Below are 6,879 nucleotides of genomic sequence, written 5' to 3' on the forward strand. Positions count from 1 at the left end.
CTCAAGAGTACAAAGCACTAGTAAACATATACAGTGGAAATTATGCTGTTCCATGATTATAAATGGATTAATAACTTGAAATATTTTAGAAAGTGCCAAAGTTTACATTGAGCTGCACGAAAAGCTTATACATTCGTCACTGAAAGTCCATTAAATCATTCGATACCCAGAATTACTGGAAACATAACAAGGTTGCAAAAGCTTTTAATTCAAAGAGACCTTCCGCAAACCACTGTCCTCCAAAGAATGTTCAAATATGTTTCTGAAAAAGATTTCAGAAAAGTCCTAAAACAATTGTGGACATGGCACACATCTCAGAAAATACCCCCTTTTTAACTGATTTAATAATAAAAGGTTTCCCACACTTTTTGAATAATGAATTTCCATGACTTTTCCAGTCATTATTGACTGTATATATAATTGAATACATTAAATCAGCCAACAGCCAATCAAATGACTCTCCCTTTGAGTCCCTGTGAGTCTCTTTTTAAAACACGACAATTACTTTCTTTTGTACATACTCATACATACTCTTTTCATTTCAAACATATCTTAGGTTTAGATATGTGGTTTGGGTAAGAGCTTAAAATTAAGAAGCATGCACACAACATCTGACACGCAGAACTTTTGCTTCCACTTTATACATGCCAGGATTTGCACGTCTACAATTCTAACAAATTCATACGAACAAACTCATACGATTTCATACGAATTAGCCATCTTGTATGGATTCGTATGACTTCTCATGAGATAAGGTTGGATGGTATTAAATTCCATGGCATTTCCAGGCCAGGAAATCCAGGTTTTCCATGAGCGTGGAAACCCAGATAATAAAACAATTAAACATAATCATTATACTGGTACAATGATCAGGACCAGAGCTGCATAGAAATGTGGCTCCATTTCTGCCATGTAGCAAGTCAGAGTCATATTAGGTCATAGCCAAGTGTTGATGTGTCCTCTTGCATTCCCAGCTCTGCACTGTTTGGCTCAGATCCTAATTCATGGAGATATCTGTCTAGGCCTGTAGTGAGCAAACACGCACACACACTTATATATATCTGAGGCCTTTAACCTGTCTCCACTTTCTGCTTTGACACCTTTGAAGCTTGTTTATCTATGCTCGTGAATGTGCATGTGTGAATGACAAGGACGAAACACACATTCACAGTCACCTCAAACCTGAGACAGAGGCTGAAAAGCAAGACGTCAGGATGAACTTTAACATCTGAAATAAGAGATGAATTCATGCACTCCATACTTTGATGATCTCTATCTCTCATGAAGGCAATACATCTCTGATTTGATTCATTTGCATCATCACTCAAAAACGTTTACTGAAGTACCCACTATATGGCATTTTAATAAATGTCTATATTAAAATAATACATATTTTTTGTAGCTATATCATCCAGCCCTAATCTTAGATCAGAACCTCTGGCCTTAGTTCACCAACCTTTCTGCACACCAGTAATACAAAAGCCTTCTCCTGTGCCTGTACTCAAACTTATCCCATGCAGCTACATCCAACGCAGCTCTCAGATTGTGATAAAATGTTGCTCTGGTGTGTTTTATGCAGCTCCTGCCCTTTATCAAAACAACAGATTGATGTCACCATGTCCCAAAGTGCAAAAGTGGGAAATAATTTACCTATAATATGACTTTAATATTTCTTTGTTGGAGCAGCATAACGAATTTAACTAATATCTGGGCTGCATGCCTAGTACATGTTTTACAGAGAGAGGGAAAAATCGAAAGACAGAGAGAAAAGGAGAGAGTTGCCAATGCCACAAAGTCCAGTGGGCTATTCATACTGCTTTCTCTATCTATTACTCTCTATTTGTCTTGTTTCTAGACATCACAAGTGATTCTTAAGTCATTTATGAAGTGAAGCAGTCTAATTCATCACAAGCAGGTCCATCGCATTCAAAAAGCTCTTTATATGCTCTTTATAAGGTGATATTTTAAGGTCATAATAACCAGGATTGATCTACATTGAGTCTACATTCTCAAGTAAATTCCATAAAAATAAAAACATATTTTTTTTCTTCACTCAGAAACATTGAGATATGCTATGCTATAAATCAGAGTGAACAGTTTAAAGAGATAAGGAGATGGCGGTTTAAGGCGAGAGTGTAATTCAGAACGCAAGTATGCCACAAGTTTCAGCCTATTTCAAGTTCCTGCAAAACAAAATTAAATGCATCGCCAGGGGTCATTATTCAATTGCATGTCAGCGAAACAATGAACAATGCGCCATAACCCCAACGGCATACCTTAAGAACTGAGAATGCTGTTTGCTGTTTGGTTTCTTAATGAATCAGGATCTGGATTGTCCTTTTTCACAAGAAGGTGTCCTAACCTGCACTCAGAGTGAGTAGGCGGACACATGAATCAAAGCTGTCAACTGGGGAGGCTGAGAAAGTCCATCAGGGAGGATCCATCAACTCCCTATAAAATAACAAGTAGTAGTGTTACGAACATACTGACAGAGGCCCCCACTCAAAATTGATGCTTAGGGCCCCCAGAAGACTAGGACAGGCACTGACACACACACACAAACACATACACATACCAGAGGTGGTGAGAAACATCTATTACCTCACAATACTTTATCCATATTCTAATGCCAAGAATGAGTATTTTTAGGTGCATTTTTCACATTACTATTTTTGGGAATAAACAGCATACAGAGCATAAAGTGAATAAAGTGCAACTCAGAGTAAGTGTGCTAAAACACTTCACATACTGCGGCATTAGGGCAATGCACATTCAATTAGACCTACTGTATTTTTATTCGACCAAAATGCAAACTCAGAACAAGCTAAGACTATACAACATAGTCTTATCGCAACTCATTATAGTTTGTACGACGTGACGAAAACATAAGATACTGTACAACTTGGCTCGTACGAAAAGGTACAACTTTTATCCCCACCAAACAATCCACAAACAAAATTTAAAATCAATATAATACAGACATCAAACTTTAGCTAGCCTCCTATCCAACATTTTATTTTAAGTAATGAAACATCTGTGAACAAATTTGGTGACTCATTCCATATTTATTTAGGCTATACAATACAAATGACTGAAATGTGTCATTAACCTGTAATAAACTTCCCTCGTCTCATTCCAAAAAACAATGTTTTCTTTCTTCCATGGCACATAAATGTTATTTTCCTATTAAAATTATGGTATGGTTTGGGGTAAACTTAGGAAAAATCGCAATAGCATTGTTCATTGATTAATTTATCTTTCTCTATAGGAGTAAAAGTCATACGTTTTTGTATGAGCCAACTTGTACCATCTTGCCATCTCGTACTGTTATTATGACTTGTCCGGAGACCAGGTTGGACTGTAAGGGCCGAAACAAACTCTATGCAGGTACTTGAAATGTGTCAGATCACAAATCATAACACAACACAAGTACGCATTGCATTATCGCAAGGGGCGCTATTGCAAGATTAGTGTGAACTGTCCGCTTCTACAGTGAGTTTTCTTTTTCAAGTCAACTACTGTAATGGGGAAGCAACCATTTGAAGAGAATATTACTTAGCAAGTAAGGCAAAGTCTAAATATTTATAGCAACTTACCAGAGAAATTAACACATCCAGTTTAATGGCACAGACATTTGAAGGTAACTCAATCACCCCCTTGAGTACTGAGGTTTGTTTCTGCCACGGTAAAGAAAGAACGCAAGTTAAGCATATTAACGTTGGCAATGCAGTAGCTAAGCGCTCGCATCTGCGTTAACGTACTTGCATAGAATACGTTTCTGCCTTAAGTCTATAACTTGTGTATGCTGTAAGGATGTCCGTTCTGAACTTCCATACAGCTAGACAGCAAGGGTTTTTTGCTGCATAATGATAAACACTCTCCAACCAAGATACGCTATTCCCTCTTGTCATTTTGTTCTTCGCTACCGATGTGCCTGTGCACTTTTTTACTATTTCTATGGCTCTACGAGGAAGTATACCAGGACGTTAGGCACAAAGTACACAAAACATAAAGAATCACAATATTATCGTACCGTGACTCATAAATCGATATTTATTAATATGGTTTTCCCAGGCCCCTTATGATTCCATCCCTAATTTACAAGTTATACACTCAATCCATAAAGATAGGACTACTCTAGATCAGAGTGAACTCTTCTTGATTTATTGATCTCAGAGCTGGGAAAGAAAGAGATCTTGGTTTTTTCCTCTTCTGGTGTGCAGTACAGACAAGCCATCTTCAAGCTGAAAGCCCAGTTCTGCTCAAGGCCGCAGGGATCCTGGCCTTTGCCTTCAATGCACAACAGCAGGGCAAAAAAGCAAGTAGCTTATCTTGCAGTATTGGAAAGTCTCCATTACACCACACGCTCTGTGGCATCCTCTTCCAGCTGCGGTCCAGACATAGACATATACACAGAGTGGAAGAGGGTAAAAGCTTGCTCAATGACCCTTTAAAACCATTTGCAACAGAGAAGATCCTCTTGATGGATTATGGTTCATAAGGAATGCATACAGTGACGTGTCTTTGTACCGTTCATTATGCGGATGCTCAGGACATCAGTAATATTTACTCTCACTTTTCAAGACTGAAAGGGATAGTTTACCCAAAAGTGAAAATACTGTAATCATTTACCTCATGTAGTTCCAAACCGTATATGACTTATTTTTATCTTTTTTCCAGTCAGCGGGTTGGCTTGTTGTTCTAGGGGCATGATTCTTGCTCTGACGAGCCCATCGTTCACCTTTTACAATTTTTCTGTAGCGCAACTGGTAGCACAAGCAATGCCATGATCATGGGTTCAATTCCCAGAAAACATAAATACTGATCAAATGTATGCCATGGATACACTTTAAGTCACTTTGTATAAAAGCATCTGCCAAATGCATAAATTTTAATGTACAATGAAAGTAAATGGGGACTGAGGCAAACATTTATTGCGGAGCGCCATGTAGCGTCAACAGTAAATGGATGCTTGGTTCTGTTGCTGACACCCTGCAGAGACACTCCAGCCACTTTATTATCCAGTCTGTCTAAAATAAAACGATTATGCCTACAAAATATCATACATGTGAATCTTTCTGCCATGAATTTCATTTTCTACCTACTTAAATAACTTTTTACTGTTGCACTGAAGCCAGCTTATGATGTTTCTGGTCTATGACCTACTAATTTAAACACTTTTGATTCTAACCACATGTACACACAATTTTAGCAATAATAACATTACAATAATAATTCTATATTAAATAAATATTTATATTATTGGATTTCCGTTAAAAATAAAGTATGATGCAGGTTATTTACTGATTTAACCATTGAGGAAGTCTACTAGAGCTCAAAACCTACTGGTCTGTGCTGTCTGTGCATCATTTAGAATGTTCAATTTGACTCATTGCGTCACGTCGCATCAACTGGTGCGTCCAGTGCAGACAGGGTGTAACATCTCCTTTTGTGTTCCTTTGAAGTCATACAGGTAAATTACAGATACATTTTAACTTTTTGGTGAACTACCTCTTTAAAACACAAATGGGAGCTAGCAAAGTTACTGCAGGGAAGGAAAAAAATAAATTATTTACCTGACTTTTAAAAGCACTAAGGTTCATATTCTTCAATAACTCTACTATGCCTAGCCATTCTAAACATTTATCTGCACATACTGTATGTCCGCATGTATTTCTGCACCAGAGAATGAAAAAAAGTACATATATCCAAGAATAAACAAATACAAAGAATCTGAAGCAAAGGCACAGAGCTCTCAATGGCAATTCTGAATAAGTGAGTTGAAATCAAAAGGAGAAGGTCTATATCCATTCACAATTTATTTGCATGCCTCGTCACAAACAAGGGATTCGTATCACGCAGTGTTCCAACTGCTGGGCTCTGGAGAGCAGCAGAGAGGTGTAAATCAGACATTATGAACTGCCAGCAGTACTGGTGCACAGGCAATGAAGAGATGGCCAAAAAATCCAGCATCTGTTAAAACTCAAATACAGTGGACGTTAAAGCAGTTAAATAAATTCCAGTTGAATTTTCCATCCAAAAATGCAGAAAATGCATAATGGAATTGTTAATATAAATATTTTAATAAACCATTGATTGCTTAACTAATGTAACATTTTCAACAAAGTGTGTGTGTGTGTGTGTGTGTGTGAGATATATATATATATATATGCACACACACACACAGTGTATATGTATATATATATATATATATATATATATATATATATATATATATATATATAATGAAATATGTGCTCTTTGTCTAAGAGCATGCAACTCTGTGTAGAACGTTTAATTCTAATCTGCAATATGAACAACGTACAACACAATCAGTTCCTCATCATGAGTTGTAATAGGCATCGAAGAATGTAATCAAGTACTATGTTTGTGGCAAAATCTAATCTGCTTAACAAAACTATTGCTGGAAAAACATAGCCACAGTAGTGGAGAAGCAGAGGTAGATTTAGAGATCTTTTAAATAAACAGCCCGCTGCACCCTGCCACGCCAGCACTGCTCTTCTTGATCGCCTTCCAGTTGGACACATATCTTAAAGCCTTCCCAGCAGAGCCGACTCTGCCAAGAGCGGAGGTTCTTCTCAAAATGACCTACTACTGTGACTCTAAAGCCTGGGGCAGAAGACGAAAACTCTCTCTCTCTCTCTGCCAGCATCCGAACTTGAACTCACACATAATAAAAAATAGACTTAAACATTTGCAGAGGTCCAAAAAACTGAGGATGAATATTTCTCTTGTCAGGTAATACCATTCGGACCGACCTCAACTATGAATATTATTATTTTTTCCCAAGATTTGTAGATGTACTTACAGATCTAAAGCTTATTTTTTCTTTGTATGGTTGATTAAGCTATTTCCCGA

The 6,879-nt window shown here is 37.4% G+C and overlaps 1 protein-coding gene across 12 annotated transcripts in view; it reads right to left on the reverse strand.

Annotated features, from left to right (window-relative positions):
- Nucleotides 1-6,879, reverse strand: part of nfic (nuclear factor I/C) — a 126,354-nt gene that overhangs the window by 112,395 nt on the left and 7,080 nt on the right. For 3 of the 12 annotated variants that reach the window (XM_051670118.1, XM_051670111.1, XM_051670114.1), the window contains exon 2: nt 2,277-2,451. The exons of 8 other annotated variants lie outside the window; for them this stretch is intronic. The gene's annotated coding sequence lies outside the window, so the exon portion shown is untranslated. Of the gene's footprint in view, nt 1-2,276; nt 2,452-3,596; nt 3,678-6,879 lie in introns of all 12 variants that reach the window. One more of the 12 variants, XM_051670112.1, reaches the window with a different exon arrangement.

Source organism: Myxocyprinus asiaticus, chromosome 33, assembly GCF_019703515.2.
Source record: "Myxocyprinus asiaticus isolate MX2 ecotype Aquarium Trade chromosome 33, UBuf_Myxa_2, whole genome shotgun sequence".
NCBI lineage: Eukaryota > Metazoa > Chordata > Actinopteri > Cypriniformes > Catostomidae > Myxocyprinus > Myxocyprinus asiaticus.